Source organism: Pelophylax lessonae (genome assembly GCF_965119305.1).
Source record: "Pelophylax lessonae genome assembly, chromosome: 1".
NCBI classification, from domain to species: Eukaryota; Metazoa; Chordata; class Amphibia; order Anura; family Ranidae; genus Pelophylax; species Pelophylax lessonae.
This window is the reverse complement of record NC_138768.1, coordinates 889,203,457-889,228,232: the sequence shown is the minus strand read 5'-3', so window position 1 is coordinate 889,228,232 and position 24,776 is coordinate 889,203,457. Positions and strand designations below refer to the sequence as shown.

The 24,776-nt window shown below is 46.2% G+C and overlaps 1 protein-coding gene and 2 pseudogenes across 3 annotated transcripts in view; all 3 read right to left on the bottom strand.

The window, feature by feature from the left end:
* The window catches only part of LOC309548931, a 43,260-nt pseudogene extending 27,108 nt beyond the window's left edge, over positions 1–16,152 (bottom strand). The window contains exons 1-4 of the transcript in view: positions 16,084–16,152; positions 11,582–11,640; positions 5,173–5,695; positions 5,067–5,102 (exon numbers count right to left, since the gene is read on the bottom strand). The product of the transcript in view is annotated as an uncharacterized misc_RNA (transcript). The remainder of the gene's footprint in view (positions 1–5,066; positions 5,103–5,172; positions 5,696–11,581; positions 11,641–16,083) is intronic.
* The window catches only part of LOC309550814, a 567,902-nt pseudogene that overhangs the window by 231,590 nt on the left and 311,536 nt on the right, over positions 1–24,776 (bottom strand). The window lies entirely within an intron of this gene.
* LOC309548616 (uncharacterized protein) overlaps positions 1–24,776 on the bottom strand; it is a gene marked incomplete at both ends in the record, with an annotated part of 254,414 nt that overhangs the window by 98,878 nt on the left and 130,760 nt on the right. The window lies entirely within an intron of this gene.

Here is a 24,776-nt window from a genome sequence, read left to right as displayed (position 1 = left end):
TAAGAAATACTGCAGAGCTGCAATGTGCAAAGAGTGGTAAAACCCCCGATATATAATCATAATAAAATGTAAAATATGCACATTAATTGTACTATTTATTATGATTATATATAGGGGGGAGGAGTCCCACTATTTGCATATTGCAGCTCTGCGATATTTCTTACCTTTTGCAGAGAGGGTGACGCCATCACTACTATATTGTAATACATCGGTTGATTTGCACTGGATATTCATTTATAGGTTTTACCATTATAAGTCCATTTGTAGAATTTTATAGATGAAGTGAAGGGCAGTGCTGCATTCTTTGTTTTTTATTGTTGCACGTTAGATGAGGGAACCGATAACAAGATTCTCTTATTGCTTTTGAGATTTTTTTAGTGGCATGGTAGTTGTTTTACTTGATTTGTTATGTCCCCTGTGGACAGGTAACCAGTGGCCCTGCATATTGGTGGTCAATGTGCCCCTGTATGCTCGGTGGTCAGTGTGCCCCTGTATGCTGGTGGTCAGTGTGCCCCTGTATGCTAGTGGTCAGTGTGCCCCTGTACAGTGCCTTGCGAAAGTATTCGGCCCCCTTGAACTTTGCGACCTTTTGCCACATTTCAGACTTCAAACATAAAGATATAAAGCTGTAATTTTTTGTGAAGAATCAACAACAAGTGGGACACAATCATGAAGTGGAACGAAATTTATTGGATATTTCAAACTTTTTTAACAAATAAAAAACTGAAAAAAATTGGGCGTGCAAAATTATTCAGCCCCCTTAAGTTAAGTAACGCCACCTTTTGCTGCGATTACAGCTGTAAGTCGCTTGGGGTATGTCTCTATCAGTTTTGCACATCAAGAGACTGAAATTTTTGCCCATTCCTCCTTGCAAAACAGCTCGAGCTCAGTGAGGTTGGATGGAGAGCGTTTTGTGAACAGCAGTTTTCAGTTCTTTCCACAGATTCTCGATTGGATTCAGGTCTGGACTTTGACTTGGCCATTCTAACACTTGGATATGTTTATTTGTGAACCATTCCATTGTAGATTTTGCTTTATGTTTTGGATCATTGTCTTGTTGGAAGACAAATCTCGTCCCAGTCTCAGGTCTTTTGCAGACTCCATCAGGTTTTCTTCCAGAATGGTCCTGTATTTGGCTCCATCCATCGTCCCATCAATTTTAACCATCTTCCCTGTCCCTGCTGAAGAAAAGCAGGCCCAAACCATGATGCTGCCACCACCATGTTTGACAGTGGGGATGGTGTGTTCAGGGTGATGAGCTCTGTTGCTTTTACGCCAAACATAACGTTTTGCATTGTTGCCAAAAAGTTCGATTTTGGTTTCATCTGACCAGAGCACCTTCTTCCACATGTTTGGTGTCTCCCAGGTGGCTTGTGGCAAACTTTAAACAACACTTTTTATGGATATGTTTAAGAAATGGATTTCTTCTTGCCACTCTTGCACTTCCACTTGGCTGCGAACACGTGCCAGCCAGGCATTCTCAACACAGCGGCTGCTGGCCTTTCTCGTTCCAATTTATAGGTCTTCTTCCAGGCACATCCCACGGCAGAGGGAGTCCAGAACGATCTACCACCATTCCAGGAACTCATCCTGGTTTAGCTGTTCTCATGGCCCACCGGCACAGGCTAGCCCAGTTGGCACTTTCGCCAATGCCAGATGCTCTTTCGCGTGAGTTTGACCATCTTCGTCAGGTTCATCACGGAGGTCATTACCTTTATTTTTATTTTTTTTTGGATCCATCGTCTTTTAAACATCATCGTGGCATTTTTTTTTTCTTCTTTTGCCATTTAAATCTTAAATCTGGCGCACAGTACCATTAAACTCTACCTCTCTGGAGTACAGTTTCATATCATCAACACGTACCTCCGGTCACGGTACATTCATGGCGCCAAGTCCCATCAAGAACTTTTGCAAGGCATCCTTCGGAAGGCCACAAGCCCACGTTTCGTCAACCTATCGACGGCAGCAGGTTCCAGGCTTCATGCAACATGGCGGTCACTAAACTGTTCAAGGCAGGGACCAACGTTACCATTAAGACAGTCATTCATCCACCCTTACACGCGTTCCTGCAGCCAAACGAGTTCACCGGGAGGAACGCGCTCGGTACCACCTCATGTCAAGGAGGGCAGGCGTAGTCAAGGTGAACGATCATTTTGTCCTGACACTTCTACAATACAAGACCACTCAACCTGGGGCCACCAGTCTACATATCATGTCCCTCTCACCACGATTGGTGCTCAGTCCAGTTGCTGGGCCATCCTTATCCAGGTTTGGCAGGGTAGGTCAAGGTCGCTCCCCTGCTGAGCCTTCACTGCAGGCCTCTCGCCATGCCCAGGTTCATCAAGTGCTTGAGAACCCCGCGGGGCAAGTGGGGGTGCGATCTCGCCTTCATCAGTCATTCTTTTCTGCTTAGGGGCAGCATTGATGGCCTTCTGCCACAGCTTTCCAGTGCACTTCATCAAGAGGCTGGGACGGTGGAAATTGTCCGCTTACAGCTGTTACATACCCCAAGCAGACAGCGAGCTCAGACAGATGTTCAGAGTTTAGCCGAATAACCTTCCGTTGCGTCTCCTTTCCCTTGGGTTACGACGCACCTGTATACGATGCACTTATATTCAAGGTTACGTACACGCTCTCTCTTTTGCCCTCTTTATTTTACAGGCCTGCCCGAACGACGGTTTCGGCACGCTACAACCGTAGGTTATGTTAAATATGTCATGTTCTCCATCTTGGCTCTATTCCCTGACCACAAATGGCCAGGCGGAGCCTGGAGTTGTGGGAGGGGGAGGAGCCGCCTATTTAAGGTCAGGCCCCCCGCCTCTTCTGGGCTGCTGCAGGGTCTCGTCATCCCACCCACCTCTGCCCCTTTCTACAACATTCCCTTCTTCTTTCTTCCTTCTTGGCTGGCCCTCTTTATTTTACAGGCCTGCCCGAACGACGGTTTTGGCACGCTACAACCGTAGGTTATGTTAAATATGTCATGTTCTCCATCTTGGCTCTATTCCCTGACCACAACTGTTCATTTCCTTCTTAAGTCAGTAAACTGATATATTGCTATTCAAGTGTCGTTGTTTCTCTGAACTACCATGTCAGAACCCATAGTGTCAAGCGGGTTAGAGGTGCCTCAGGGTCAAGAAAGTGTGAAGGAAACTAACATACTCAGCAGCCCGTGTGGGGGGCGCGCTACATATATATAATCTCTGTGCGCCAGTATCTCCTTCCTACATTAGCAGAAACACAGGATCTCCATCTTCCCTACTAACAGAATGGCGATCTGCCTTGTTTACATTGGCAGACAACTGTTCCGCTTCTCTCAGGAACGATTGCTGGGTACCGACGAACACCGTGTCCCCCGGATCCGCTGATTGGCTCCCGGGCACCAGCAGCGTGTGTGCACGCCCCAGACCCGGAAAAGCAAATGACGGACAGGTACGCGATTTTGCGCAGAACGGCCACCCTACCGCAGTACATATATGCGGGGCAGTCAAAGGAAAAAGTCTCCCTGAAAAAGAGAGAGGCTATGACCTGGTGGATTGCATGCGGAACTCCTGGGCCCAGCTGAGGACATTTAGGGCTTAAGATTGAAGATGTGGTGGATGTCTCCTTTTGGTTTGGGAACTGTGGACAGAGAAGAACTCCTGGAACTCTTCTGGCCTTAGCTCAGTGAGATAGAGTTTGGAAGACTAATGTCATAGATAGGTTGCCAAAAAGTTTAGGGCTTTAGAAAGGGCCTCCAATGGCTGTCAATGTGGTGCCTTCTCCACTCTCCATCTCACTAATAAAACCCCAGTGGATGACTCTCTATGAACTGATCACATTCCAATCACCGATCATCTAATCATTGGTAAAAAAGAAGACTCGGCACAGAATATTGCACAAAGCATTTTTATTGTACAAGATCAGAATAAGCGATTACCACACAGTAAATGATATGAATAAAATAAAGCTTAAATGTTTTATAATAGAATTAACAAATGTATTAATAATCATACATTGGTTGGACCAATAAAAAGCCAGCTACTTCAATAAATCTAAAAGGAGCAAAAAAAATTAAGCAACCAATCATCAGGTATGCATTCTTGACCGTGATGCGATTGAGGACCCTATATTTAATGCAAGGTCTCAACTCACCCCCCTTCTAAGAAGGTTCATCAGTGAAAGATAAATCCTGATTGGCTGCTGTGGGTTAATGCATGTTACAGTGATCTTTTTCCATCCAGTAGGATAGATCTATATACATATTTATAAGTAGAACACAAAAAGAATGTATTGTCAGAATTGTTTGTCTGCTGCCCCATGTATTGTCATGAATGCCCACTTGTTGCCCCCATGTATTACCAACAGGTGCGCACACCGTGGTGAAGAAGCACGATATTACGTGTGAAACGCGTCCACCTTTCTGCATCCCGTATTGACGGTCTGCAATAAATATCATCGCTATAACCTGTTGGAGTGCCACCATTTTCATTGGTTTTATGCCCCATATATTGTCAGGATTGCCCACTTATTATCCCATGTATTGTGCGGATTGCCCACCTGTTGCCCCATGTATTGTCATGATTTCCTGCCTGTTGCCTCATGTGGGGAGGGATCGGTAAAGGTAGACAGTTGAGTCATGATTTTACCACCCTATTAACCTTAATGGCACTGCAATTTGCGGCTGCTGCAAACCTCACACCCCCCAGTCACATTGGGCAATGCTATTCAACTGAATGGGGTTGTGCCGCAACAGCCCCGATGCATACGGTTGCGGCGTACTGGCGTGGGCATTACAGGGTTAACATAAGGGCTCCCAGCTGCCTGCCAACCCCACAGCGGGTGAGAGGGCGATGCGGGTGTAAACCAACCCCGAGTGGACTGTGGTGGTTTCACATTTGTTTATGGACTAAACAGTTCCACCCGTTACAATCCAGTGTCCATTTCCCGTAGTACCAGCAGGGGGTGCACTCTGATGTTTCATTATATTTCCTTTATTTGTAAACTTTCCTGCACTCTGAACATGAAATAGGACGCTCGCCCATATGAACTTTCTGGTTTCTAAGAAATAAACCTTTGTTTGGAAAACATTTCCCGCACTTGTAACATTAAAAAGGGCGCTCACCTGTGTGTAAGTAGGTGTTCTTTCTTAGTTAAACATTTCCTGCACTCTGCACAAGATTAGAGATGCTCAACTGTGTGTATTCTCTGATGGTTAAGAAGGTTTCCTTTATGATTAAAACATTTCCCACACTCTGAACATGAATAGGAACGCTCACCTGTGTGTATTCTCTGATGCCTAAGAAGGTTTCCTTTCTCAGTAAAACTTTTCCCGCACTCTGAACATGAATAGGAACGCTCACCTGTGTGTATTCTCTGATGCCTAAGAAGGTTTCCTTTCTCAGTAAAACATTTCCCGCACTCTGTACATGAATAGGGAAGCTCACCTGTGTGTATTATCTGATGACTGAAAAGGGATTCTTTACGATTGAAACATTTCCCACACTCTGAACATGAATAGGGACGCTCCCCTGTGTGAAGTCTCTGGTGCCGAATAAGGTTTTCTTTTCTACTAAAACATTTCCCGCACTCTGAACATGAATAGGGAAGCTCACCTATGTGTATTCTCTGATGGATAAGAAGGATTCTTTTCTCAGTAAAACATTTCCCGCACTCTGTACATGAATAGGGAAGCTCACCCGTGTGTGTTCTCTGTTGGCTGAAAAGGGATTCTTTACGATTGAAACATAAAATAAGTCCATTTGTAGAATTTTATAGATGAAGTGTAGGGCAGTGCGGCATTTTTTGTTTTTTATTGTTACACGTTAGATGAGGGAACCGATAACAAGATTCTCTTATTGCTTTTCAGATTTTTTTAGTTGCATGGTACTTGTTTTACTTGATTTGTTATGTCCGCTGTGGACAGGTAACCAGTGACCTGCATATTGGTGGTCAGTGTGCCCCCTGTATGCTGGTGGTCAGTGTGCCCCTGTATGCTGGTGGTCAGTGTGCCCCCTGTATGCTGGTGGTCAGTGTGCCCCCTGTATGCTGGTGGTCAGTGTGCCCCCTGTATGCTGGTGGTCAGTGTACCCCTGTATGCTGTATGCTGGTGGTCAGTGTGCCCCCTGTATGCTGGTGGTCAGTGTGCTCCCTGTATGCTGTATGCTGGTGGTCAGTGTGCCCCCTGTATGCTAGTGGTCAGTGTGCCCCCGTATGCTGGTGGTCAGTGTGCCCCCTGTATGCTGGTGGTCAGTGTGCCCCCTGTATGCTGGTGGTCAGTGTGCCCCCTGTATGCTGGTGGTCAGTGTACCCCCTGTATGCTGGGGGTCAGTGTGCCCCCTGTATGCTGGTGGTCAGTGTGCCCCCTGTATGCTCGTGCTACATGCAGGGTGTAGGAGGATTTTACATGCAGGAGGATGCCACGTGCAGGGTTCAGGAAGATGCCACATGCTGGGTTCAGGAGGATGCAGGGTTCAGGAGGATGCTATGTGCAGAGGGAGGGGCTATTACCTATTTTTTTACCTTTGTATGTAATGACAGTATACATGTAATTATTTTTGTGTGTGTTTGTTTTGTCAGTATATGTGTGAATATTATTTTCTGTGTGTGGGTGGGTCTGTGTAAGGTCACTCACACCCAGCCTGTATAAAACATATACACCTCACATCACCTCACCACGATAGAGACAGTAGACACATTATTACAAGAGATGGTGAGAGACTGCAGACATGGTACGGGAGATGGTTATTTGCTCTAACAGGTAACTTTTCAGGACTGGCCTTCAGGGTGTTCTCCCTTCATCTTCTTCCCAACAGTATCAGTATTTCTTACTAGAAAATTACTTAGAACCCCCAAACATTATACAATTTTTTTTATTTTAACAGAGACCAAAGAGAAAAAATGGCGGTCATTACAATTTGTTATGTCACCCGCTATTTGCACAGCGGTTTTGCAAACGAAATTTTTTTAGGTAAAAATAGACTTTAATCATTCCCCCAAATGGACATACCTATACGTCTTTGGGGTTCAGTGGTAATAGCGGGGTGGTGGGTGCACCTACAGGCATCATCCCGTTATCATTTTGTTCAGTCGGCGATTCTGTACAAGGCAGAAGTGATCTGAGTGGATAATTAGCTACTCAATCACTTCTGCAGGTGATGGAAGGAGGTTCCACCCCCTTCTCACCGCCTCTCCCGGGCTCTCCGGTCCCATCGCAGAGGTCAGGAGCAATGTGGCCAGCGGTGATGGCTGCCCTGTACACAGAGATAGGAACTGACATCATTCTCCTCGCTCTGTAACCCTGGAGACCAGGAGTGGCGAGTATTCCCCACTTCCAGTTCTGCCCCTTTGTTTACCTGGCCACCAATCTCAGTCTGATCGGCTGCAGGGGGGACCAGAGGAGAGATTTGGAGCTCTAATAGACCCCCGATCTCCCCATAAAGAGGACCTGTCATGCCCTATTCCTATTACAAGGGATGTTTACATTCCTTTTATTAGGAATAAAAGTGATCAAAAAAATGTAAAGGAAAAGTGTAAAAAAAGGAAATGAATAGAAAAAATTTAATAAAATAAACAATTAAAAAAATAAATAAATAAATAAAGCGCCCCCGTCCCCGTGTACTTGCACGCAGCAGTGAACACATATGTACGTCACGCCCACATATGTAAACAGCGTTCAAACCACACATGTGAGGTATTGCCACGAATGTTAGAGCTAGAACAATAATTCTAGCCCAATACCTCCTCTGTAGCTCTGAACTAGTAACCCATAAAAATGTTTAAAGCGTCACCTATGGAGATTTTTAAGTACCGAAGTTTGGCGCAATTTTAAAATGTGTTAGGTATCTATTTCCTCGGCGTAACATCATCTTTTACATTGTATTAAAAAATTGGGCTTTTTTTTTTAATTGATGAAACAGTTTTTGAAAAAAAAAGCGTTTGAAAATGGCTGCGCAAATACCGTGTGACATAATAAGTTGCAACGACCACTATTTTATTCCCTAGGGTCTCTGTTGCAAAAAAAATTATATAATATTTGGAGGTTCTAAGTAATTTTCTAGCAATAAATTATGATTTTTACATGTAGGAGAGGAGTGCCAGAATAGACCAGGTATGGAAGTGGTTAAAATTGCGCACGCTCGTGGCATTGCGACAAAGTACGGTACTTAAAAATATCCATAGGCGATGCTTAAAAAGCCTTCACAGGTTACCTTTTTGGAGTTACAGAGGAGTTTTAGCGCTAGTATTACACATGTGTGGTGCGATTACCTCACATGTGTGGTGCGATTACCGTTTACATATGCATGTGTGACTAACGTATGCGTTCACTTCTGCGCACAAGCACCGCGCAGGGATGGGGTCTCTTCAAATTTTTTCTTCTATTTTTTACTTTTTATTATTACACTGTCCCTTTTAATTGTTTATTTTTTATCACTTTTATTACTATTACAAAGAATGTAAACATCCCTTATAATAGAAATAAGGACGGCAGGTCCTCTTTATGGAGACATCTGAGGTCAAAAAGACCCCAAATCTCTTCTTTAACTTTAAAAGCAAAAGATAAAAAAAATGATTTACTTCCAGCCTGGACCAGAAGTGACGTCATGACGTCGCTTCGGTCCTCCAAGGCCATAGAGGCGATGAAAGAATATCCACTCTTTGATAGTCTATGAGAGCAGCCAGCCGCACCATCGGATTGTTTTCCAGGCAAAAACGGTAAGCCCAAAAAACACCGGCAAGCGATAGGAGGGGGAGGAACATCCCTTCCCACTGCTTCGGAAAGCTCATGATCCACTCGGAATGGTTTCATGAGAAAGCCAGCCGCCAGCTGGAAAAACCAATACAATGATAGCTTCAGCCATAACCCTGGTAAACCACAACATATACAAGGAGGACGCCAACAATGGGGTCCACTGACACAAACAATGGGGCACAATTAATCCCACTAACACCAATGATGGGGCACTATTCCTCCCTATGAAACCAAAGATGGGGCATTGTTTTTTTTTTCCACTGACGGGACCCTATCTACTCCCAATGGCCACAGTCCAGCCCCCCATGAATTATGAAGTAAACTGGCTCTTTTGTTTAGAAATTTTGGAGACACCCCTGGTCTAGAAGAACACTACTATGAGCTCCAGAACTCTCATGCAGAAGCAAAAAATTGGGTGACCCTTGGACTGAAGAGTCCGAGCCTAGGAAAAGAGAGTTTGAAATTTATCTTGGGGAACAAAAACCCTGGCCTGAGGTGTGTTTTGGATGAGACCCAGATATTCCAAGCCATGAGTTGGTTCCAGTACTGAGATCTGAAGGTTCAGGACCCAGTTGAACCTTGGCAATGTCAGGACAGTTCTAGCTATGCTGTCAGCCAGAACCTGAGTGAATGGAGGTCTTCCAGATTTCCCACAATGGGAATGCTCTAAGAGTACAGCAAGGCTAGCCCTGGGGCCAGCACCTGGGTGAACACTCAAAGTGACTACTCCCTACTTCTGAGTAGGTTTCCTGAGCCTCCAGTTCAGGGACAACCTGATTTTCAGTGCCAGGTGACCTGGACTGTCCAAAGAAGGGACTAAATTATCCCACAATGTCACAATGTTGTGCTTTTGGGGTCTGTAGTGGAACTGGGCCAATTGAGCTGTCAACAGTGGTCTCCAAACTGCAGCCCTTTGATTGCTTTTATCTGGCCCTTGGAGCACTATTTCATCCACTGAGACCAACAATGGGGCATAATTCCTCCCACTGACATCAATGATGGGCAGAATTCATCCCAATGTCACCAACCAAGGGTGCACATTTCCTCCCACTGACACCAACAATGGGGCACAATTCCTCTCACTGACATCAATGATGGGGCACAATTACTCCCACTGACACCAATTATGGGGCACAATTTCTCCCATTGGACCAACGATGGGGCACAATTTCTCCCATTGGAACCAATGATGGGGCAGAATTCCTCCCAATGTCACCAACGATGGGGCACAATTCCTCCCACTGACAACAACGATGGGGCAGAATTCCTCCCATTGGACCAACGATGGTGCAAAATTTCTCCCATTGGCACCAACAATGGGGCACAATTCCTCCCACTGACACCAACAATGGGGCACAATTCCTCCCACTGACACCAACAATGGGGCACAATTCCTCCCATTGGTGAACACTCAAAGTGCAAAAGAGAAGATGAACCAGAGAAGCTGAAGACCCACAGCAAAGGGGAAGAATTGCTGGTGTGCCAGAAAAACAGGAACATTCAAGTATCCATCCTTGATGTCCATAGCGTTTAGAAAGTCTCATTGATTATATAAGTATTGGCAGGAAGTGTTAGATAAGCGAAATTCTGTATATGATATTGTGCTGACTCTGGATCCCGTTCAATTTCTTCTGGGTTATGTAGATTCTCCACAATGGATCATGACCAGGTAGTGGCTATCACGAGATCACTTATTTTACAGTGAGGGAAAAAAGTATTTGATCCCCTGCTGACTTTGTACGTTGGCCCACTGACAAAAAATGATCAGACTTTAATTTTAATGGTCGATTTATTTTACCAGTGAAAGACAGAATAAGAACAAAAATATCCAAAAAAACGCATTTCTAAAAAAGTTATAAAATGATTTGCATTTTAACGATGTGAAAACATGACTTGGTACTTGGTGGCAAAACCCTTGTTTGCAATCCCAGAGTTCAGACGTTTCTTGTAGTTGGCCACCAGGTTTGCACACATCTCCGCAGGGATTTTGTCCCACTCCTATTTGCAGATTCTATCCAAGTCAATAAGGTTTCGAGGCTGACGTTTGGTAACTTGAACCTTCAGCTCCCTCCATATATTTTCTATGGGATTAGGATCTGGAGACTGGGGCCTGTACATGTGCTTTCTTGAGCAGGGGGGGGCCTTGCGGATGCTGCAGGATTTCAGTCCTTCACGGCGTAGTGTGTTACCAATTGTTTTCTTGGTGACTATGGTCCCAGCTGCCTTGAGATCATTGACAATATTCTCCTGTGTAGTTCTGGGCTGATTGCTCACGTTCTCATGATCATTAAAACTCCACGAGGTGAGATCTTGCATGGAGCCCTAGACTGAGGGAGATTGACAGTTATTTTGGGTTTCTTCTATTTGTGAATAATCGCACCAACTGTTGTCATCCTCTCACCAAGTTGCTTGGAGATGGTCTTGTAGTCTATCCCAGCCTTGTGTAGGTCTACAATCTTGTCCCTGACATCCTTGGACTTCTTTGGTTTTTGCCATGGTGGAGAGATTGGAATCTGATTGCTTCTATGGACAGCTGTCTTTTATACAGGTAACAAGCTGAGATTAGGAGCATTCCCTTTAAGAGAGTGCTCCTAATCTCAGCTCATTACCTGTATAGAAAACACCTGGGAGCCAGAAATCTTTCTGATTGATAGGGGATCAAATACTTATTTCACTGATTAAAATTCAAATCAATTTATAACTTTTTTAAAATGCTTTTTTCTGGATATTTTTGTTGTTATGCTGTCTTTCACTGTTAAAATAAACCGACCATTAAGATTATAGACTGATCATTTCTTTGTCAGTGTGCAAACATATAAAATCAGCAGGGGATCAAATACTTTTTTCCCTCACTGTAGCCCGTAAGCCTCACATTGGGTTTCACCCAGTCCTGCTACCCTCGGAGACTGGATCTGGGAAATGGATAAACTAATGTTTGAGAAATATACTCATGCTCAACGTAATGCCTCCCGGAATTTTGCAAAAGAGTTGAAAATAATGGAAGGATGCATCACATTCCAAATTTTAATTTTAATCCTAACTCTAGCGTATAATAAAGGTTGGGTATGTTCTCTCTTATTGGTGGAGAGGGACAGGTCAGGGACAACCTGGTTTTCAGTGCCAGGTGACCTGGACTGTCCACAGAACGGACCGAATTTTCCCACAATGACAGGATGTTGTGTTGTTGGGGACTGGGATGGAACTGGGCAAATGGAGATATGTAGAGCAGTGATCTCCAAACTGTGGCCCAGGGGCCAGATTCCCTTTGCGCGTGTAGCACAATTCCCAGCCACGGTGCTGGATATGGGTCCCCCTGGGTCACCGGTAGCAACAACAGCACATTTAAGCATGTTTCTCCAAGTGTGAGCACGGAGACAAGAACCAGTCCAGTATCTTTGGGTTTTTAGATTTATTTAGGAACTTGGACGGGAGAAGGGATGAGTGGGATACTCCTGCAACTGAACTATGCACAATCTGGCGGGGACTCTAAAAAAATGCTGCTTGACGCTGGTTAACCTCCCTGGCGGTATGATTATGTCAGGAATTCTGTACCAAAAGCGGTACAATTTTTTGCATGGAAATTTGGCGTTATGTATTATAGGCCTACAATTCTTAGTAATTACTGACTTAAACCTGACCAAAACAAGACTCTAGTAGACATCCCAGATGTGATAAATTTGAAATACAAACGCATGAATTATAATCTAATCAATAATATAATTCTATTCTATATTATATAATATAACAGGACTTCCCAAACTGTGGGTCGCGACCCACTGGTGGGTCATGAGCCGCATCTGAGTGGGTCGCCGACAACGTTAGAGCAGTCAGATCAACAGTGAGAAAAAAAAAAAATGACCATTCAAAAGCCCACTAGGGGCGCCGGACGTATTGCTGGCTATAGGGGGGGGGGGGGCGGCTGACGTCGTTGGGGGCGGTGACTGACGCACGCACCGTCCGACTCAGTCACCTTCCCGCCGCCATCAGCAAAGAGAGGAGCAGCCGCCGTGAACGTCTTTCGGAGCGTGGAGTGACAGGAGTCGAGCCAGCCCACTGCCCAGGACAGCAGGTAAGTGCAGGGCCGCCATCAGGGGGGTACAGCCGATACAGCTGTAGGGGGCCCGTGCACAGGGTTGCTATTGCCGACTGTGTGTCCGAGGAGGAGCGGGCCAAGCACGGAGCCAGTGATGTCATGGCACCGCTTGGCGCCTTTTACAAATAGTTAAGGAGGACTGAAGGGGGCGTGGTCGAGCACGGCATTAGAGGAAGAACCGGAGCTCCAGTCCCTCTGTAGCCTGTAGATCTTCTTGGCCGCAATACTGCCTGGATATGCTGCTCCATCCTCTTCCAGTCTGCCTGCAGCTGCTCTCTGTCCCACTCTGACCTCCGGTGCAGTCTCCTCCCACCAGCCCGACAGGATGACATCGTGAGGAGACTGCACCGGAGGTCAGAGCGGGACAGAGAGCAGCTGCAGGCAGACTGGCAGAGGATGGAGCAGCATATGCAGGCAGTATTGCAGCCAGGAAGAAGAGAAGAAGATGGAGGGGCTGTCCCTCTCTATGCTCTGTATAAGTGCAATGTGCAGGGTGTGCAAACACTGCACCCCTATGATCTGTACAGGCCCAGATCTCTGTGCAGATGTGACAACTCACCCAGGTCCTCCCTGCTTCTGTGATGTGACCAGCCTGGCAGTGACACGGCACCGGATCAGCACTGGCACAGAGGACACACCACACTGAGAAGATGGACACAGTGAGCATACAGGGCAAGTCTGCTAAACCAGTCTGAAAATCTCCTGTCCTATGTCTCTGATAATCTCTTGCACCATGTCCGCCATCTCCTGTACAATATCTGCAGTCTCTAAACCGTCTCCTGTAGTATGCCCGCTGTCTCTATACCGTCTTCTATAGTATGCCCGCAGGCTCTGACCATCTTCTGTAGTATGCCCGCAGTCTCTGACTGTCTCCTGTACCAAGTCTGCAGTCTCTGACCGTCTCCTGTACTATGTCTGCAGTCTCTGACCGTCTCCTGTAGTATGCCCGTTGTCTCTGACCATCTTCTGTAGTATGTCTGCAGTCTCTGACCGTCTCCTGTAGTATGTCTCCAGTCCCTGACCATCTCCTGTGTCATGTCTGCAGTCTCTGACCGTCTCCTGTACTATGTCTGCAGTCTCTAAACCGTCTCCTGTAGTATGCCCGCTGTCTCTATACCGTCTTCTATAGTATGCCCGCAGGCTCTAACCATCTTCTGTAGTATGCCCGCAGTCTCTGACTGTCTCCTGTACCAAGTCTGCAGCCTCTGACCGTCTCCTGTACTATGTCTGCAGTCTCTGACCGTCTCCTGTAGTATGCCCGTTGTCTCTGACCATCTTCTGTAGTATGTCTGCAGTCTCTGACCGTCTCCTGTAGTATGTCTCCAGTCCCTGACCATCTCCTGTGTCATGTCTGCAGTCTCTGACCGTCTCCTGTACTATGTCTGCAGTCTCTGACCGTCTCCTGTAGTATGCCGTTGTCTCTGACCGACTCCTGTAGTATGTCTGCAGTCACTGACCGTCTCCTGTAGTATGCCCGCTGTCTCTGACCATCTTCTGTAGTATGCCCGCAGTCTCTGACCATCTCATGTAGTATGCCCGCAGTCTCTGACCATCTTCTGTAGTATGCCCGCAGTCTGACCGTCTCATGAAGTATGCCTGCAGTCTCTGACCGTCTTCTGTAGTATGTCTGCAGTCTCTGACCTTCTCCTGTAGTATGCCCGCAGTGTCTGACCGTCTCCTGTAGTATGTCTGCAGTCTCTGACCGTCTCATGTAGTATGCCCGCAGTCTCTGACCGTCTCATGTAGTATGCCCGCAGTCTCTGACCATCTCACGTAGTATGCCCGCAGTCTCTGACCGTCTCATGTAGTATGTCCGTAGTCTCTGTCTGACCATCTCATGTAGTATGCCCGCAGTCTCTGACTGTCTTCTGTAGTATGCCCGCAGTCTCTGACCATCTCTGTAGTATGCCCACAGTCTCTGACCATCTCCTTTAGTATGCCCCCTGTCTGACTTTCTCCTGTAGTATGCCCGCTCTCTCTGACCGTCTCCTGTAGTTGGCCCGCTCTCTCTGACTGTCTCCTGTAGTTGACCCGCTCTCTGACCGTCTCCTGTAGTATGCCCGCTCTCTCTGACTGTCTCCTGTAGTTGACCCGCTCTCTGACCGTCTCCTGTAGTATGCCCCCTGTCTCTGACCGTCTCCTGTAGTATGTCTGCTGTCTCTGACCGTCTCCTGTAGTATATCTAATGGGAGAGAGGCATCCCTACTCAGACATGGCAGGGAAAAGTTCTGTCAGGGGAGAGGAGGCTGAGGGGATAGAGGCTATGAGGAGATATGAGGGACAGAGACTGCCTGTGAAAAGATGGAAGCTCCTGAGGCGACAGAGCTTTTATAAAGCAGTGTGTCCTCCCCACAATGTCCTCCTCTCTCTGAAGGTGGGTGCACTGAAAGACTCAGAGTGGGATAGCCAGTGGGCGGGCCCTAGGGAATGTTGGTGGTCAGCCCAGGGGGGGCCCTGGCCTAAAGCTTTGTAAGGGGCCCCAAAATTTCTGATGGCTGCCCTGGGTAAGTGATTGAAGCCGCTGCAGTGGGTAACAATCCGGGCACCGTAAGTAGCAGTGGTGTGCCATGCCTGTATCTACTGTGCCATGCCTGTACCTACTGTGCCATGCCTGTATCTACTGTGCCATGCCGGTACCTACTGTGTTATGCCTATACCATCACCTGTGCCATGCCTATACCATCTCCTGTACCATGACCTGTGACATGACCTGTGCCATGCCCTTACCATGACCTGTGACATGCCTATACCATCATCTGTGCCATGCCTATGCCATGCCCTTACCATGACCTGTGCCATGCCTATACCATCTCCTGTACCATGACCTGTGACATGCCTGTACCATGACCTGTGCCATGCCTGTACCATCATTTGTGCCATGCCCTTACCATGACCTGTGCCATTCCTGTACCATGACCTGTGCCATGCCTGTACCATGCCCTTACCATGACCTGTGCCATGCCTATACCATCATCTGTGCCATGCCCTTACTATGACCTGTGCCATGCCTATACCAGCTCCTGTACCATCATCTGTGCCATGCCTGTACCATGACCTGTGCCATGCCTGTACCATGCCTATACCATCTCCTGTACCATGACCTGTGACATGCCTGTACCATGCCCTTACCATGACCTGTGTCATGCCTAGACCATCATCTGTGCCATGCCCTTACCATGACCTGTGCCATGCCTATACCATTGCCTGTACCATCACCTGTGCCATGCCTGTACCATCACCTGTGCCATGCCTGTACCATCACCTGTGCCATGGCCTGTAACATTATCTGTGCCATGGCCTGTAACATTATCTGTGCCATGACCTGTGCCATGCCCTTACCATGACCTGTGCCATGCTTATACCATCTCCTGTACCATGACCTGTGACATGCCTGTACCATGACCTGTGCCATGCCTATACCATCTCCTGTACCTTGACCTGTGACATGCCTGTACCATCACCTGTGCCATGACCTGTGCCATGCCCTTACCATGACCTGTGCCATGCTTATACCATCTCCTGTACCATCACCTGTGCCATGCCTGTACCATCACCTGTGCCATGCCTATACCATCACCTGTGCCATGCCTGTACCATCACCTGTGCCATGCCCTTACCATGACCTGTGCCATTAATTAAGTGTATTCAATAATAAATTGAAAAGTAGTAAATTGATATTTTTAATTCAACATCCCCCTCCCTTTAAAATATGCAAAATTATTATTATTATTATTATTTGCATTTATATAGCGCCAATAAATTCTGTAGCGCTTTACAATATTCAATTACAAGCAAGTGGGTCCTGAAAAAAATCTGTATTCATAAGTGGGTCTCGGCCCAAAAAAGTTTGGGAAGCTCTGTAATATAATATATAAGATATTATAATATAAATGTTATGTGTTTGTGTTTTGTGCAACATTTGAATTTCCCTCCCAGTTCCGCTCCCATGCACCATTGCTGCTGCAGGGATCGGAACCAGGAAGTCATCAGACCGACGGACGAGCGGCGGGGATCTCAGCTGGCGATCACAGCAAAGGGAGATCATCGCTGGATGGCCAGGAGAAGGTAAGGAACACCGCTGCAGGCTCTGCACATCTACCCCGCTAACGGAGTTAACGCTGGCTGGATGCCTGTTAACGCTGACTTGATGCTGGTTAACACTGGCCGAATGCCGGTTAACGCTGGATTGACTCCGTGACTTTGCCTTTGACTATGGAAGTCCTTTCTAGCTCCCTGAGGTACTATCTCCTGAGATAGCTATTTGTACACCTTTGCTTTACTGCTGAACGCTTCAGGGCCCACACTGGCACCCCCTTTACTTCCCTATCTTCAGGGTTTGGACACTTGGCACCCCCATTCACTCCCACAACTATTGGTTAGCTGGCTCCTGGATCCCCTTGACCTTCTGGAGTGGTCCCCTCGCTTAGGCAGACCCCTGGGCAGACCTTTAGTACTCACAATACTGTTTTTCCTGAAGGCCTCTGCCCAGCAGCTCCACTCGGTCAGCAACACTCTGGATCCCTCTCTGCAGCACAGCTCAACCTCCGGTCCCCTAGGCTGACTGCCTGGACCACCTTCACTCTGTGACAGGAGGAGAGACAGCAGTCACCTCCTCCTGGGACTGATGCTCCCGCCAAAAGACGCTCTGTCACATGCTCCCTCAGGATTTATTTCCAATCCCAGGGTGCACTGCGGCAAAATCCCCCCACTGAGACAGTCATAAACTCCGGTGTGCTATTAGCAAGGTTTCCTCCACCGTCCAACAAGATCCCTTATTGGACACAGTGGGGAAACTCCCCTGACTCAACAGACACACCTGGAAACATGTGACAGACTAGCTGAGAATTCAGGCCCCGCTGATAAGCAGACAGGGCCATATATGTTTTACCTAGCACCTACCTAGGAGGGTGCTACACATGCTGTTATCTGGCCCTTGAGGCACGATTTCTCCCACTGACATCAATGATGGGGCAGAATTTCTCCCAATGACACCAGTGATGGGGCACAATTCCTTCCATTGGCACCAACAATGGGGCATAATTCCTCCCATTGGCACCAACGATGGGGCACTGCATTACATTAACTGACAATTGTGCGGTCGTGCGACGCAGTACCCAAATAAAATTGATGTCTTTTTTTCCCACAAATAGAGGATTATTTTGGTGGTATTTGATCACCTCTTCAGTTTTCATCTTTTGTGCTATAAACAAAAAAGACGGATGATTTGGAGGAAAAAAAACAAAAAAACAATATTTTTTACTTTCTGCTATAAACATCTAATAAAAAAAATGTAAAAAAAATCAAAATTTCTTCATCAGTTTAGACCAATATGTATTCTGCTACATATTTTGGTAAAAAAAAAAATCCCAATAAGCATATATTGATTGGTTTGCGCAAAAGTTATCGCGTCTACAAACGGTGGGATTTTTTATGGAATTGTTATTTTTTTATTTTTTCTAGTAATGGCGGTGATCAGCGACTTATAGCGGGACTGCGACATTGCGGTGGACAAATCGCACAGCTAACCAATACTTTTTTGGGGGCCAGTGACACCAATACAGTGAAAAAGATATAAAAGAAATATGCACTGTCACTGTACTAATGACAATGGCAGGGAAGGGGTTAACATCAGGGGGTGATCAAAGGGTTAAATGTGTTCCTAGGGAGTGCTTACTCACAATGGGGGAGGTGCTTTAACTGTGGGAAGGCAGAGATCCGTGTTCCTGCTTAGCAGAAACACACAGGAAGCTACGGTTGCCACCTTTTCTTTAAGCCAAACCCGAACACTTTAGCCGCGCACGGCAACATTTATTTTTAAGGGGGAACGCTGCAGACTCTGATGTAAAGGGGAACTCTAATATAAGGGAGTTTCTGCTCACCAAACCTCCCACTTACATCAGAGTTCCCAGCGTTCCATCTATAATTAGGGTTCCAAAAGCCCCCCTTACATCAGTGTCTACATGGCACCCCTTAAATCTTACCTTAGGGTACTCAGTCACTTGGAGGCAGGAGAAAGAAGGGAGAGTGGGCGGAGACTTCAGTCATAGACATTGGATGGTGAGCTCATTCACCCGAGGATGGAGGCTCAGGCATCAAAGCCTTTCATCCACTGTGTATCTGCCAGTTGCTGAGCTTCAAACGTTCAGCCCACACATCCCTTTCCTGAGGCACAGAATGCCAGGGATTGGAGTGTGGGTGGGCAGACAGATAGGAAGGGGTGGGAGGAGGAGGAGTAGATCAAGCCCTTTCTCCTCTCCTGTCTGTGTATGGGGGTGAGGCCGGTGTGAACATCTATGCACTCAGGGGTTGTGGTACTTGGTTACTTGGAGAGCCACAGTCCATTTTGAATATTGTGTCCGGGATTCAGGTGACCTGAAACCCAAACACATGATTCAAAACCCAAACTGTCTGGGTGAATCCTGGATGGGTGACAACCCTACAGGAAGTGCCAGCTAGTGTAGTTTTGGGGTTAAAGGGTTTGAGTAGCAAAGGATTAAAAACACTCCAAAGAGGTAAGATATACAAGTGCTTATCTGGTGGCAGAGTCTGTGGATGTGGATCCTCCTAGAACCGTCCTGCAGGACCGCTATCACCTATTCCAACTGCTGAGCAGAGAGATGGCTGGCTTGGGAGCCTGGAGGAGCCAGTGTGGAAGACACAGCGGAAGTGACGTCACCGGAAGGATAGGAGGTACCAGATGAGAAGAGAAGCAAGGCTACGCATGCAGAGTATTTTGCTCCTTCTACAGGCCTTTCCTCTTACTGTATACAGAACCAGTCACAACTCTGAGGACAGCAGCCGCAGGTGGTCCCATGCATTCCTTTATTGTACCCCCATAACCAAAGACCAGTGGCATTTTATGGAATACCCTCTACCCTGATCATTGGTATTTTTAAATATTTATTACTGGCTGGACTATATATAATCTCTGTGCGCCAGTATCTCCTTCCTCCATTAGCAGAAACACAGGATCTCCATCTTCCCTACTAACAGAACGGTGATCTGCCTTGTTTACTTTGTCAGACCAGTGTTCTGCCTCTCTCGGGAACGATTGCTGGGTGCCGGTGGACATCATGTCCTCTGGACCTGCTGATAGACTCTCGCTGTGTCCAGCGGGAGCTGAGTGCCAGCAGCATGCGATGACGCCCCAGACCCGAAAATGCAGATGATGTAGAGGTACATGATTCTGCGCCCAATGGCCACCCTGCCCCAGTACATGTATGTGGGTGGACCAAAAATAAGTCTCTCTGATAAAGAGAAAGGCTATGATCTGGTGGATTACATGTGGAACTCCTGGGCCCAGCTGAGGACATTTAGGGCCTAAAGGCCCGTACACACGTACCGATCGTCGGCATACAAACGTCGGTGGACGAAGGATCTGCCGATTGTACGCGTGTTAGTATGGTGCCTCCGACAGATGTCTGCGCACAATCCGCGGACAAAAGTCTTTCTTGCAAACATGAAAATATTTGTATGCCGACACCAGAACGGACGATTGTTCGCCTGTCAGTACACAATTCTGCCGACACACAGCTACAAATCCCAACACGCATGATCAAACCAAATGAGTTCCCGGAAGAATTTTCTCTAGTAAACTCAACATTTTATTCAGAAAGAACTTTCGGCTCGCGGAAGTCCAAGAAATAGGTGAAATGCGGAGCACATGCTCATCTTGATAAATGTGAGAAGAAGGAAGATGCTGCTCATAATGCCATACTTTTCTAATAAAAAGGCATGTGTTCTGTTATGATGAAGATAATGTTTGTCTATTCTATCTGTTCTATCAAATTTTAGAATTAAATAATTTGAACTCTTCACCATTATTTTTGTATTTTCACACCAAAGATCTAACTATTGATATGACCCTTTATTCTTGTATGAATTAATGTCTAAAACATATTTTTCAGGTTATGCACAATATTAAACATGTTAACAAATTCAGATAGGCCATTTTTTATTTTAAATTTTCTTTATTTTTTGGATCTCAGCAAAAAAAAAACAAAGCAAACATCAATACTTTCTGTATAATAAACTAAACATAAAAAAGGTCCATTTGGACAAAATTAAACTAGAAACTGGCAAACAGGGGTAAAATAAATAATAGGGGGTTACACAAATTAAAGTTGCTGGTAACTGTAATCAGGTTGCCATGAGGGCAGGTTTGGATCCTGCTGGCCATATTGCCACTGGCCATGTGGCATTTGGCGAGGTGGTGGGTGTTGTGGAGGTGGAGGTGGAGGTGGAGGTGGAGGGCACGGGTGCTCCTGGCATGCGTGGCTGTGCTCATTAAGTATGCCGTTTTCTGCGTTTTGCAGCACATCCAGAATAATTTTTCTGGCATACTGACACTGCCTGAGGTCCACCTTATCCAGGATTTTGGCAGTCATATTCCCGAAGGACTCATTGGCCTCCGGTTTCCTACGTAGGGCTATGGTGGCCTCCTGGATAAACTCGTCGGTGATGTCATCCACGTGCTTCCTCTTTTGCCTCCGTTTGGCAGGAGGAGGTGGTGGTGGAAAGAGTTCCGCAGGCTCCTCAGGCTCCACAGGCTCCCCAGGCTCCTGGCTGCAACCTGGCTCCTCCTCAGTGACACTTCCCTGTTGATGAAATGAACAATTGATTAGAATGTTATAGTGTATATAAAAATGCATGTTTGTTATATTATTGTGAACAAATAGCAGACTTTACATACAGTGGCATATCTAGGGTCTCCAGTGCCCTTGTTGAGGAGCTGTATTTGGCAACAACCCCCCCCCCCCAAGATCAATGTAAAACTGTAACCCACCCCCCCAAAAAAAATTAAAGGGCATTAAAAGTTTCTAATTTGCCCCTTGTTTGCCCAGTGTAGAGCTCTCTAGTGGGCAATCATTGTCTCAGGTGTGAAAAAGAAAGAGAGGGTTGAGAGATAGAGAGAGGGAGAGAAAGAGGGGGTGTGAGAGAGAGAGGAGGGGGTTGCAGAGAGAGAGGGGCCTGAACTTGCAGAGGACTTGATGTAGGGCATTGAGGGTGAAGCAGTGCAGGGAAACATGAATAAGGAAGCCACCTGCCTTGCTGACCCAGAGTGAGAGACCAGAGACATGGAAGCAAGGATGGATGGATCATTTGCAGGAGCTGTTAGTTTTGTATTAAAAAAGGTTGAGCCAGAGGAATGCTGAGGCTACAGCAGTGTTTCTTAGGACCAGAGGTGTGCTGGGGATGCAGCAGTGTTTGTAAGACCGGAGGGGTGCTGGGGATGCAGTGAGAGGCAGTCTCAGTCTCCTGGTCTTTTGGCTCAGCTGCTCTCAATGTTTTACACCTGCATGAAGCAGCTCTCAATGTTTTACACCTGCATGAAGCAGCTCTCAATGTTTTACACCTGCATGAAGCTGCTCTCAATGTTTTACACCTGCATGAATCCGCCTGCAAACTGGGGGTTCTGGGGTGTGCAGGCTGAGTGGATTGTTAAAATAAACAATAAAACAATGCCAATGTTTTTGTGACCCACCCCCCTTGGCCTGCGCCCCTGGCGGTTGCCTGTCATGCCAACCCCTTGCTATGCCCGTTTACCTAAAGGGTCAATTATGGTTTAGCTTATAATTTTGTTACATGATTACATTTTAGCAGACAATATATTGTGAAATGCCATACCTGAGTAAAACTCTCCTCCAGGAAATCCTCATCCTGGCTTGGATCTACCGACACTGAGCCCTCTGCCGAAGTAGAAGGCAGTGTAGAAATTGACGGCCTGGATTCCATGGTGTCTGCCAGGAACCGCATGTTATCATAGTACCACAGCCGTGGTACATATACATTCCGTGCCCCTGCTCCAGACTGGGTGGAATCTTCTATTTTTTTTAACTCCCGCCTGTAGGCAGTACGAATACTGTTTATTTTTTTGCGGATATAATCAAAATTTGCCCCAGGACAGACGGGCTTGTAGAAGGCCACCAAATGTTCCATGGCCTGTTTTCTGAGTTTTCGATTTTTATAATCTGCGGACTTGACTTGCCACAAACAGGGCAGTTGCCTGAACTCATCAATAAAACTTATTAAAAAGTTGTGGGTGGTGAAATTGTCCACCATATTGCAGGACAGTATATGCCTGCAAGACACAAAACAACACAAAACATATTAAAATAGCATGTATTTTGGCACATAATAAAGATATTCCTAATAAAAGCTGTATAGGGCCCAAAACACACACTTTCTATTAAAAGAGTCGTACCTTTGTTTGTGGGGAAAAGTCGTGATTCGCCGCTCGATCGTGCTCCAACTCTCGATATGTCCGCTAGCGAATCGTCGGCCGAACGATCTGGCGTCCTTTAAATACAGCGCAGGCGTCAACTCCTCCTCCAGTGGCGGGCTTGTGCAGGGGTGTGTACGTGCCGAAGATCAGGCCTACATGCGACACTCACACCTGAGGCAGTGGAATAATCATTGTTTAATTAGGAACCATGTCTCAACAATCTGGGAGCTCAATTAGTGGGGGCCGAAGTGATTGGGCCACCCGAAAATCAAGGGCTACACCCATGTCAAAGCCAGAAATGGTGGAGATGGTCTCCATTTTAGAAAAAATGGATTACGATGGAAAGTTGGCAAATTACGATCGGCCCAATGCCAGGAAAGATGGCATCATGGACAAGGTGGTGGCCTGTTTGGTCAAAAAATTCGGTGTCGAGCGATCGAAAGATCAGATTCGGAAACGGTGGTCTGACCTCAAACACCGTGAGCAGGATCAGCTTTCCCAAATCCATCGGATTTTGAAAAAAAGTAAGTTTTATTTTTTCTTTATTTTTTTAATCATGCAATATGTTTTTTATAATTTTGTGTATGTTGTATTAACATGTCTAGATTATAATGTCTATGTAAAAAGTTAGATTACTCATTTTAGTTGTCATGTCGTGATTTGATCGATCTATTGTTGATGTTTTAGTATATGACATTAAAAGTCAGGAAGCCATAGTGAAAAATATATGTATTGTGTTGCAACGAACGTTCTTTCCTGCACGAATCTTCTCAGCAAACATTCCTATTAATCACAGATTATTATTCAAACCTTTAAATAGGAGAAAAACGTAAACTCCGTGCCAAACAATGGGAAAGGAGGAGGAGAGGTTTGGCAGCTCCATCGGCAGTTGTGGAACAAGATGAGGACATGGGCACAGAAGGTGGCACAGATTCCACTAAAGGTAATTGGTTCCTATGCACTGTCAAACATTAATGTACCATATTTTTCGTAGATAACCATGTACATGTCTTCATATTTGTTACTAAAAGAGCTATCAAGCAGGGCACCATGTCCTAACAAATGTACCTCTTGTGACTTTTATGATATGGCCAATGTTTTGTATTATGTAGATGAAGACATTATGCCTGAGGTGATTCTGGTGGAGCCTACAAGTGACCAGACACCAGAGCAACAAGAAGGTTGGTAGTCACAGATTTTTGTGTAGTGGGATCATAGAAATATGTGTATTTGCAATGATTGTTTAACCTTATATTCTTGTATTCCCTTACAAATTTACATTGCAGATGTTGCATCATGCCAGGATGTGGCATCCCCAGCCAGGTCAGAAGCCCGATCTCCTGGCAACTTGCCAAGCAGCGTGGAAGCCACTTCCTAAAATCTTGAGGATCCCAGACCAAGTGTCCAAGAGCCAATTGTGTGCCCACGTAGGTTTTTTCAGAATGATTTTTATCAGTGTTATTTTTAGCCTCCAATTTACAACACTAGTTCCCTATGGGAGCCTCTTTATTTGAATGGAAGTCGCACCGTAAGTCGGATCAGGATGCTCTGACTTGCGGGGCCACTTGCGTTGTGAAGATTTTTGAGGGGGAACTACACCCAAAAATTGAACAACCCACCGTGGGTGTCCCCCCAAGTTCACAACCAGGCCTTTTGTGTGTGGTATTGAGTTTGAGGGTATGCCCACAACAAAAAGACAGCGTGGGTTACCCCCAAAACCCCTACCAGAC